Genomic DNA, 8234 nt, shown 5'->3' with positions numbered 1-8234 from the left:
ATTACCTTTAGCTATCATAGAATCGAATAGAAATCTGAGATAATGAGATCGTATGATTTTGACATGTTTTTAGGTAACAGAAAAATAAGCCTCAATATTGTGTAATCAGTTTCTTCTTCTCTACTCTTATACTTATGCAGGTATGTGTCTTGCATTCTTTCCACACTGATAGTGTTATATTATATTGTGTCACATCCCCCTTAAGATAGTAAGACTAGATTGCAAGATCTGGAACAAACTTTTGCCCTTGGATTGTTGACAAGTATTGCAATTTAATTAAGTTGATATTTCAAGCATAAACTCCCAGGGCTGGAAGGGACTGCAGAGAATCTTTCATCCAACCTTCTGCCCAGTACAAGAAGTCTCTCCACAGCACACCTAACAAGTTGCTTTTCCAGTGTTCTTTGATTTCATCATCATCCTCAATTATTTACTGGGTGCTTAATCATGGTTCCGCTTTCTTCTAGGAAACAAAATAATAGAGTCAGCTTTTTTGAAACTAAGGAGGAATAAATAATAACCACATCTTTTATCAGTTTTAGTTTCTTTCCAAAAGGGGAATGAGTTGTCTATCAGAGAGAAATGAGCAAGGACAAAGAGAAAATCATCAGTGGAAATAAAAAGGAAAGTTGAAGGGCAGGATGGTGAGAAAGATGAGGAAGAGATGTATACAGTTGAGCAGAGCAATCACTTTCACTAACCCCCTTTCATTCTCTGTGATTACAGATTGGAAGGCACAGCGCTGGTAGCAGAGGTGGGCAGGGGAAAAAAAAACGTGGAGTAAAGTGTCAATGGCGTAATTGGAGACTAGAGTGATATTAATGTAGAAAAGGGTGTGTCTTTGGGGGGTAAGAAGGAAGGTCTAGTTAGGTCAGCACCTAAGAAAGATGCATCACTCTATTTGTACTTTTGTATTTTAATTTGTCACTCCGCCCACTAATTCTATTAACATGTTCTCACTTATGAGAAGGAGCTAAACCAAGGCTATGTGAGGACACATAGAGTGGCATAATGGACACTGGAGAATTAAAAGCGGAGAGAGTAAGAGATGGAAAATTCTCTATTGGGTATAATATATGTTATTCTGGTGATGAGTACACTAAAAGCCCAGACTTTACCGCTATACAATATACATATAATGGAATTCAGCTTGTACTCCCTAAATCTGTTAAAAGAAGAAGAAAGAAAGTGTGCACCCAAGGGATGGAAGAGGGGAGCATTTATCAACTGGAGTCTGCCCTTGATTGGTCACAATTTGCCCCAACAGCATTAACTCTCTCATACACAAGGTGTGGGGCAGATCTTTTACCTTCCACAGGCATCCCAGCGGCCTCATAGAGTTATCAATGGGGCAGAAATCAAGAAATGCTCAGTGCAGGTGAGGAGATATATAGGTTTTCATCTAGCTGAGGATGGTTGCCGCAGTGATGGCTTGAGTAAAAGGAGATCCAAGAGGCTATGAGTTAGGGCGCTCCAGTTGCCTATACGATAATTAACCATTGTAAATTTTTAAAAATTATTTATTTATTTTTTTAAAAAACATTTATTTTTAAAAAAAAAAAAAAACCTTGAGCTTTTTTATTTTCTAGAAAAATAGTAACTTTATAATGGAGAAACCTGGCAGATATCACCAATAATGGGACAAACAGATATCATGTACCTCCTAAGGTCATGTACTGAGAAGGAAACAGTACTATTCTTACATAGTATTCTGCCAAAATGCATAACCTGGATCAAATCCTAAGGAAACGCCAGACAAACACAAATTAAGGTTCTTTTTACAAAATAGATACCCTGGACTCAAAAAATATCAATATCATGAAATAAAAAGGGCGAGGGACACTTTCAGATTAAAGGAGACTAAAGAGATATAAAAGTACAATGCATGGTCTTGTTCAGTTCTGAACCAGAAAAAGAGAGTCATAATTTATAAAAGACATGATTAGAAAAATGTGCAAACTTTTCATAGGTATGTTGATTAAAGTGTTGTATTATTGATAAATTTTCTGATTTTGATCATTTCACTATAGTATGTAAGTGAATATTCTTGTTTTTAGGAAGTACACACTTATGTATTGAGGGTAAAGGAGCATGATGTGTGCAACTCACTTTCAAATGGTCCTCTATTTGGGGGCAGAGAGAGAAACCAAATGTGGTAAAATGTTAAGAATGGGTGAATCTGGGTGAAGTATATGGTTTTCTTTGTACTATTCTTGCAACTTTTCTGTAAATTTGAAACTATTTCAAAATCAAAAGTTAAGGGGAAAAAAAAAGCTCCGGATCAAATGGAATTACACTGAAGGTTCAAAAGACCTGAGCTTTAGTCCAAAGTCCTTGATGCTTATTAAGTTTCTGTTACCTCTTCTAGAAGGCTTATAGAATTGTTGTAAGAACTAAACATGCAAAAGAGGTTTGAAAAGTTCAAAATAACATACACGTTGTAGTACTGTTAGAAACGAGAGTCTGACATTTGAAGATGGCTTAATAAATGAGGTGTCAGATCATGCATCATCTAAGCAGTGACAGACATACCTAGAGAAATACAGGAATGTGTGGGTTAACAACTTAAAATTAGGGAACATTTTAAGTCATTTTCAGCTTCCCAACTCCCTATCCCAAATTGGTTCCTTTTAACAGGTTTTTATTATCTACTATATACTAGACAACGTGAATATTGCAAGAATTGAAAGGATAAGTGTTTCATATATCCTTAAGGAATTCAGAGCCTATCAGGGGATAAAACTACAAAAATAAAAATCAATAATATGATGTGTTAAGAGATGACTACAGGAGCCAGGTGTGCTGGCTCACATCTGTAATCCCAACACTCTGGGAGGCGGCAGTGAGAGGATTGCTTGAGGTCAGGAGTTCAAGACCAGCCTGAGCAAGAGCAAGACTTCATCTCTACTAAAAATAGAAATAATTAGCCAAGCGTGGTGGAGCACGCCTGTAGTCCCAGCTACTCTGGAGATCCAGAGGCTGAAGCAAGAGGATTGTTTAAGCCCAGGAGTTTGAAGTTGCTATGATGATACCACTGCACTCTAGCCTGGGCAACAGAGTGAGACCCTTTTGTGTATATATATATATAAAAGACAGATTGTGGGAACAAGAAATTAATTTTAAAAAAGAAAAAAAGAAGTGGCTACAGTTTCTAACAGGAAGTATTATTTGAATTGAGCCTTGATGAATGAGAAGATCACTTAGAAATAGGAAAAGAGCATTTTAGGCAAAGAGAACAGCTGAGGGAGGTATGAAAGTACCTCCTATGTTTGGTATCTTGGTGATTCTTTGTCTCCTGTGGGACAACCCCCTCCCACATTACCTTTTCTAATTTAGCACCCATGATGCCATGACGATCCTCTCCATTTTTATTTCTTTTCTGTCACCAACTTTGAAAAAAAAATTTTTTTTTAAGAGACAGGGTCTCTCTCTGTTTCCCAGGCTAGAGTGTAGTGGCACACTTACTATAGCCACTTATCACAGCTTACTTTGGCCTCAAACTCCTGGGCTCAAGCCGTCTTCCTGCCTCAGCCTCCTGAGTAGCTGGGACTACAGTGTCACACCACCATGCTTGGATAGTTTTTAAATTTTTTGTAGCAACGAGTTCTCACTATGTTCCCCACACTAGTCTCCAACTCCTGGCCTCAAGCTGCCTCTGCCTCCCAAAGTTCTAGGATTACAGGCATAATCTACTGCACCTAGCCAACTTTGAAATTTTAAAGTATATTAAAATACTGGGCAATCCACCACAGTCATGAAGAATGAATAGAACCTCCTGATAAGTGTTTTTGTTTTGTTTTGTTTTGTTTTTCGTTTTTAAGCTTGATCAATTTTTTTCAAATCTGATTCTGGAGCCTGAGAAGGTTATGAAGTTTTTTTTAAAATAAAAAAAGAAGCAAACATCTGTATACCACGCAGTCCTCTACTTTGCCTTGGGATTTGTATTATTTCATAGAAAATTTTGATTAATGGTGCAAATTAGTCCAATTACTGAATCAGACTAAAGTTCTCAGAAGTGTTGCCAATGGATACACAAAGCAGTGGAAAGGTCAGAATCTTCAAAAAGCCACTAAAAACTATTTTTGGTACCCATAGGATGATTTGGTTAGTATCAAAACCAGTAAGATATACCTTAATTTAAGACATAAGTGAAAGACACCTCTGTGGTTAATAAATTTCACTTGCAGTACGGGACTAGAACCCGCCAGCAGATACACTCCACTGCTTCTACGGATAGGTAAAAGTGCTGTTTCGGTTTTGATTTTGCTCTCTTTCTTTGAAATGATTCTAGCTTCTGCTTTTGAACAAACAGTTACAGTTTCTGATCCCCGTTTTACTGTCATTGAAGACCAAATAGAGAACTTGTTTTTGAGACAGGAAATGCTGGTAAAACTTCTAACTCTGTCAGCACTTTCTAAGCAAATTTAGGCACACTGCTTCTATCTTCTGTGTTAGGAGATCTTCACCTCTACAAGATGCCCTTTGGAATCTGGAAGCTAGAATAATCCAGACCCTGGCATCAACAGTCTAATCTTCTCATTTCACACCTGAAAAACAAATCATAGTGCTGCTGACTTATTAAGCTGGTACAAAGACTTATACGAGTCAATCTCTCAAAAGTGATCTAATTACCTTAGAGCACTATAAAATCATAGACTTGTTGTGCTACAATAAGTCTTTTATTATACACAGTAGCAAATTCTTCCATATCTTCTGCTCTTTTTACCAAAGCAATGTATATGAGTAAGATCTTTCTCTACTCTGTTAGTTTAAGCCATTTCTGGCTCTTCTGGAATATTCTATCCCTCTCACAGCTGCCTTTGATGTGCACTGTAAATGTGCTCTGTCTATAATTAAAATAATAGCAGCTGGCAAACAGGAGAAGCAGCAAGGAGATTTCTCAAAATATGGGATTCTCAGATTCCATCCTCAGGATGGATTCTGAAATCCTCAGAGAATTTCAGAAATTCTCCAGAGGTAGCTTTGCTAACACACAGCCACTTGTAGACCCATATTGTTTTTTCTCCCTTGGGGTGCAAAGCCTTAATTAATGACATTTGACTTAAACAGTCCCACAGTGCCACAACCAAAGCAACTCCCCTGAACTACTTCCTGTTCCCAAGTCCCTAGCTAAGCCTCTCTTCAACTGCTCCCTCCCCCACAACAAACAAATCCTCTCTTTTAGTTAATACTTAAACTCTATTCATTTGAGCTTTACTCCTTTGGCCTCACTGTTTTAATTTCTCCTAAAATTAAAATGCTCTTTGCACTATTATTAATCATCTACACTGTACTGTGATGGGAGAATCTAAACAATAATTTCGATAGACTCTGAGAGCAAATTAACTGTTATTGACCTCTTTGAGAATAAATCAACTGTTATTGCTCACTTACATGTTAAAAGCTTTGGACTGAACACTTTTCTAAAGGCACTATGTATATATATATATATATATATATATATATATGAATTTTAAGTCTCACAGTAATTCTGCCAAGTAGAATTCTCTATTTTATAGAAGAAAAAATTAGGTTCAGAAGTTAGGAAAGATTTACACCACCTATAAGTGGCAGCCAGAATCTAAACTCATGTGTGTCTGTCAGAAGCCAAAGGTAGGGCCACAATTTTGCCTGGACCTAAAATGGTATATGCAAGTTCTTATTTTGGATGGTAGTAGGAACACAGTAGATGGATTAGAATGAGACATCTGGGGGAAGATTAGCTTGGGGCCGTGGTAGAGGGAACACAAGAATAAAAGAAAATAGAATGAGAGAAGTGAAACATGAGGAAAAGTACATCTACTCATTTAAGAACATTAATTGAGTGACTACTTAGAGGAAGACACTGTACTAAATCTGGGCATAGAGAGAGGCAAAAGCCTTCCCTCGGAGTTCAGGCAAGAACTGAGATGGCAAGCTCAGTAACCAGCAGACCAAGGACAGCCTGCAAATGATGGGCCCATTCAGAGACAGCCTACTCAGAGTTTGTTAAATGTTTAATTAGTTTCCCACACTTTTTGATATTTTTTCAAATAAATGGTGCATGTCCATGAGACAAACTTCAAAAAGTAACAGACGAAATACAGTGAAAAGAAAGTACCTTCCCAGTGCTACCTCCCAAACATTATTCCCCTTCACAGAGAGAAGTCTTGCTTTTAGTTTCATTTATATTCTTCTGGAGATGTTCTTTAAGATTAAATATATACATGTTCTTTAAAAAATTAAAAAAACAAGCCCAGCACAGTGGCGCACACCTGTAGTCCCAACTACTCATGAGGCTGAGGCTGGAGGATCACTTGAGCTCAGGGGTTCAAGGCTGAGGCTGGAGGGTGCTATGATCACATATGTAAATAATCACAGAACTCCAGCCTGGGCAACAAAGCTAGACCTCATCTCTAAAAAAATAAAAAGACAAATAGTAACATACAATATAAACTGTTTATTCTACATCTTGCTTTTCTTACCAATACTTGTCATGTCAGTACATCTAGAGCTGCCTCCATTTCATCCCAATGGCTACATAACATTCCATTGTATTGATGTGCTGTAAGTTATTTAACCAGTTTCCTTTTGATGGACATTTAGGTTGTTTACAATATTTTAAGATTAGATAAGTGCTACAATGAATATTTTTATGCACATATCATTTTGCAAGTATGCAAGCATATTTGTAGGGTAAGTTCACAGAGGTAGAATTGCTGAGTCAAGGAATATGTGCATTTGTAAATACTTAATTTTGACAGACTTTGCCAAAATGCTCTCCATAGAGGCATTTCCAACTCGCATTCCTACCAGTAACATATGAGACCACCTATTTCCCCATACCACACAATCTGACCTTAGCCAATCTGTAGGCGGAATACAGTGTTTTTACAGTTCTTATTTAAATTGCCAATATTTTTAAATGCAGGATATTTCATTTAAAAACAAAAAAGGATTTCCAACTTTTCTTAGAAAATATGAAAGTCTGGCAACTCTGGACCTGCTTTCCACATGGTTAACAGCTGATCAGTGACTACTCTCTGTACACCAGGTATGTGCACTCCTGTTGTCCCCCACTCAATTTCATCTTCATTCCTCACATTGAAACCAGTAGCCAGTTACCATTTATCATCTTCCAATACAGCCCCACTTACTAATCTATATTATCTCACTGGCCTTAGATATTTGATTTTTCAACTGGTCTAGAGAGAGATCAATAATAAGGGAGAAAACAAATGAAGACAGAAGATAAGGTAAAAAGATAGAATAGGAGATAAATAGGAAAGAAAGATATGTTAACGTAGTTCATGAATAACAAATTTTAGGCTCTTCTGAATGATCTCCCATCCACCTGGAATTTTATAGTCCAGTAATATGCACGAACTTAACTCAACATTGAATAACTTTATGCCTCTGGCACAAACATCCCAGAGTAACTTTGAGAATCTTTGGGACAAGTCTGGATTTGAATCTAATCTTAACAACAAAATCTTGGCCCTGACCTTATAGAGTGCAAATGTTTCCTTTATACCCAGGTACAGGGTATAAGCCTTATATTGCTTCATTTTCTTACATCAAATTACATTTGGAGTCATGCCCACACTCACCAGGGAAGTAAAAACAGCAGGTATTAGCCATTATGGGGAGGCAGGAGAGAAGGCTCTCCCTGGGGTGGATTGATGCTGTCCTGATAAGTTGGAGAAAGACTCTAGTCTGTGTTCTGTCATCATCTAAACCTGTGACATCCACAGAAGACCAGCAGCCCCCTTCATGGCGATTATGAGCACAGGGAACTATTGTCATAATTCTCAACACTACAGCATCCATGCCCCTTCTGTGGAGAGTCCCTCTTACTTCCACCCTTGGCTAATCAAGGGGCAGTGTGCCCCCCGAGTCACTACACCTCTGGGGAGCTACCTGGTGGAGATAGACCACACTCATCTGTTCAACTCCAAAATCCAGTTTTGATTCTTTCCTCCTCTGAGATAATCTAGTTTACTTTTCTCCTGCTAAACTAGAGGCAGAGGCCAGGCACGGTGGCTCACGCCTGTAATCCTGGCACTCTGGAAGGCCAAGGCAAGAGGATCCCTTGAGGTCGGGAGTTCAAGCCAAGCCTGAGCAAGAGTGAGACCCCGTTTCTACAAAAAATAGAAAAAATTAGCTGGCCTGGTGGCGCGTGCAGTAGTCCCAGCTACTCAGGAGGCTGAGGCAGGAGGATTGCTTTGGCCCAAGAGTAAGAGCAAGACCCTGTC

The 8234-nt window shown here is 38.3% G+C and overlaps 1 long non-coding RNA gene across 1 annotated transcript; it reads right to left on the bottom strand.

The window, feature by feature from the left end:
* Positions 1 to 254: 254 nt before the first annotated feature.
* On the bottom strand, positions 255 to 7812 carry LOC105876067 (uncharacterized). Its single transcript, XR_012921718.1, has 3 exons — positions 6255 to 7812; positions 2436 to 2532; positions 255 to 463 (listed from the first exon to the last, which is right to left on the bottom strand). It is a non-coding gene; the product is annotated as an uncharacterized LOC105876067 (long non-coding RNA).
* Positions 7813 to 8234: the final 422 nt, after the last annotated feature.

The sequence above is a fragment of the Microcebus murinus genome, chromosome 11, assembly GCF_040939455.1.
Source record: "Microcebus murinus isolate Inina chromosome 11, M.murinus_Inina_mat1.0, whole genome shotgun sequence".
Taxonomy (NCBI): domain Eukaryota; kingdom Metazoa; phylum Chordata; class Mammalia; order Primates; family Cheirogaleidae; genus Microcebus; species Microcebus murinus.
This window is presented reverse-complemented; position numbering and strand designations above follow the sequence as displayed.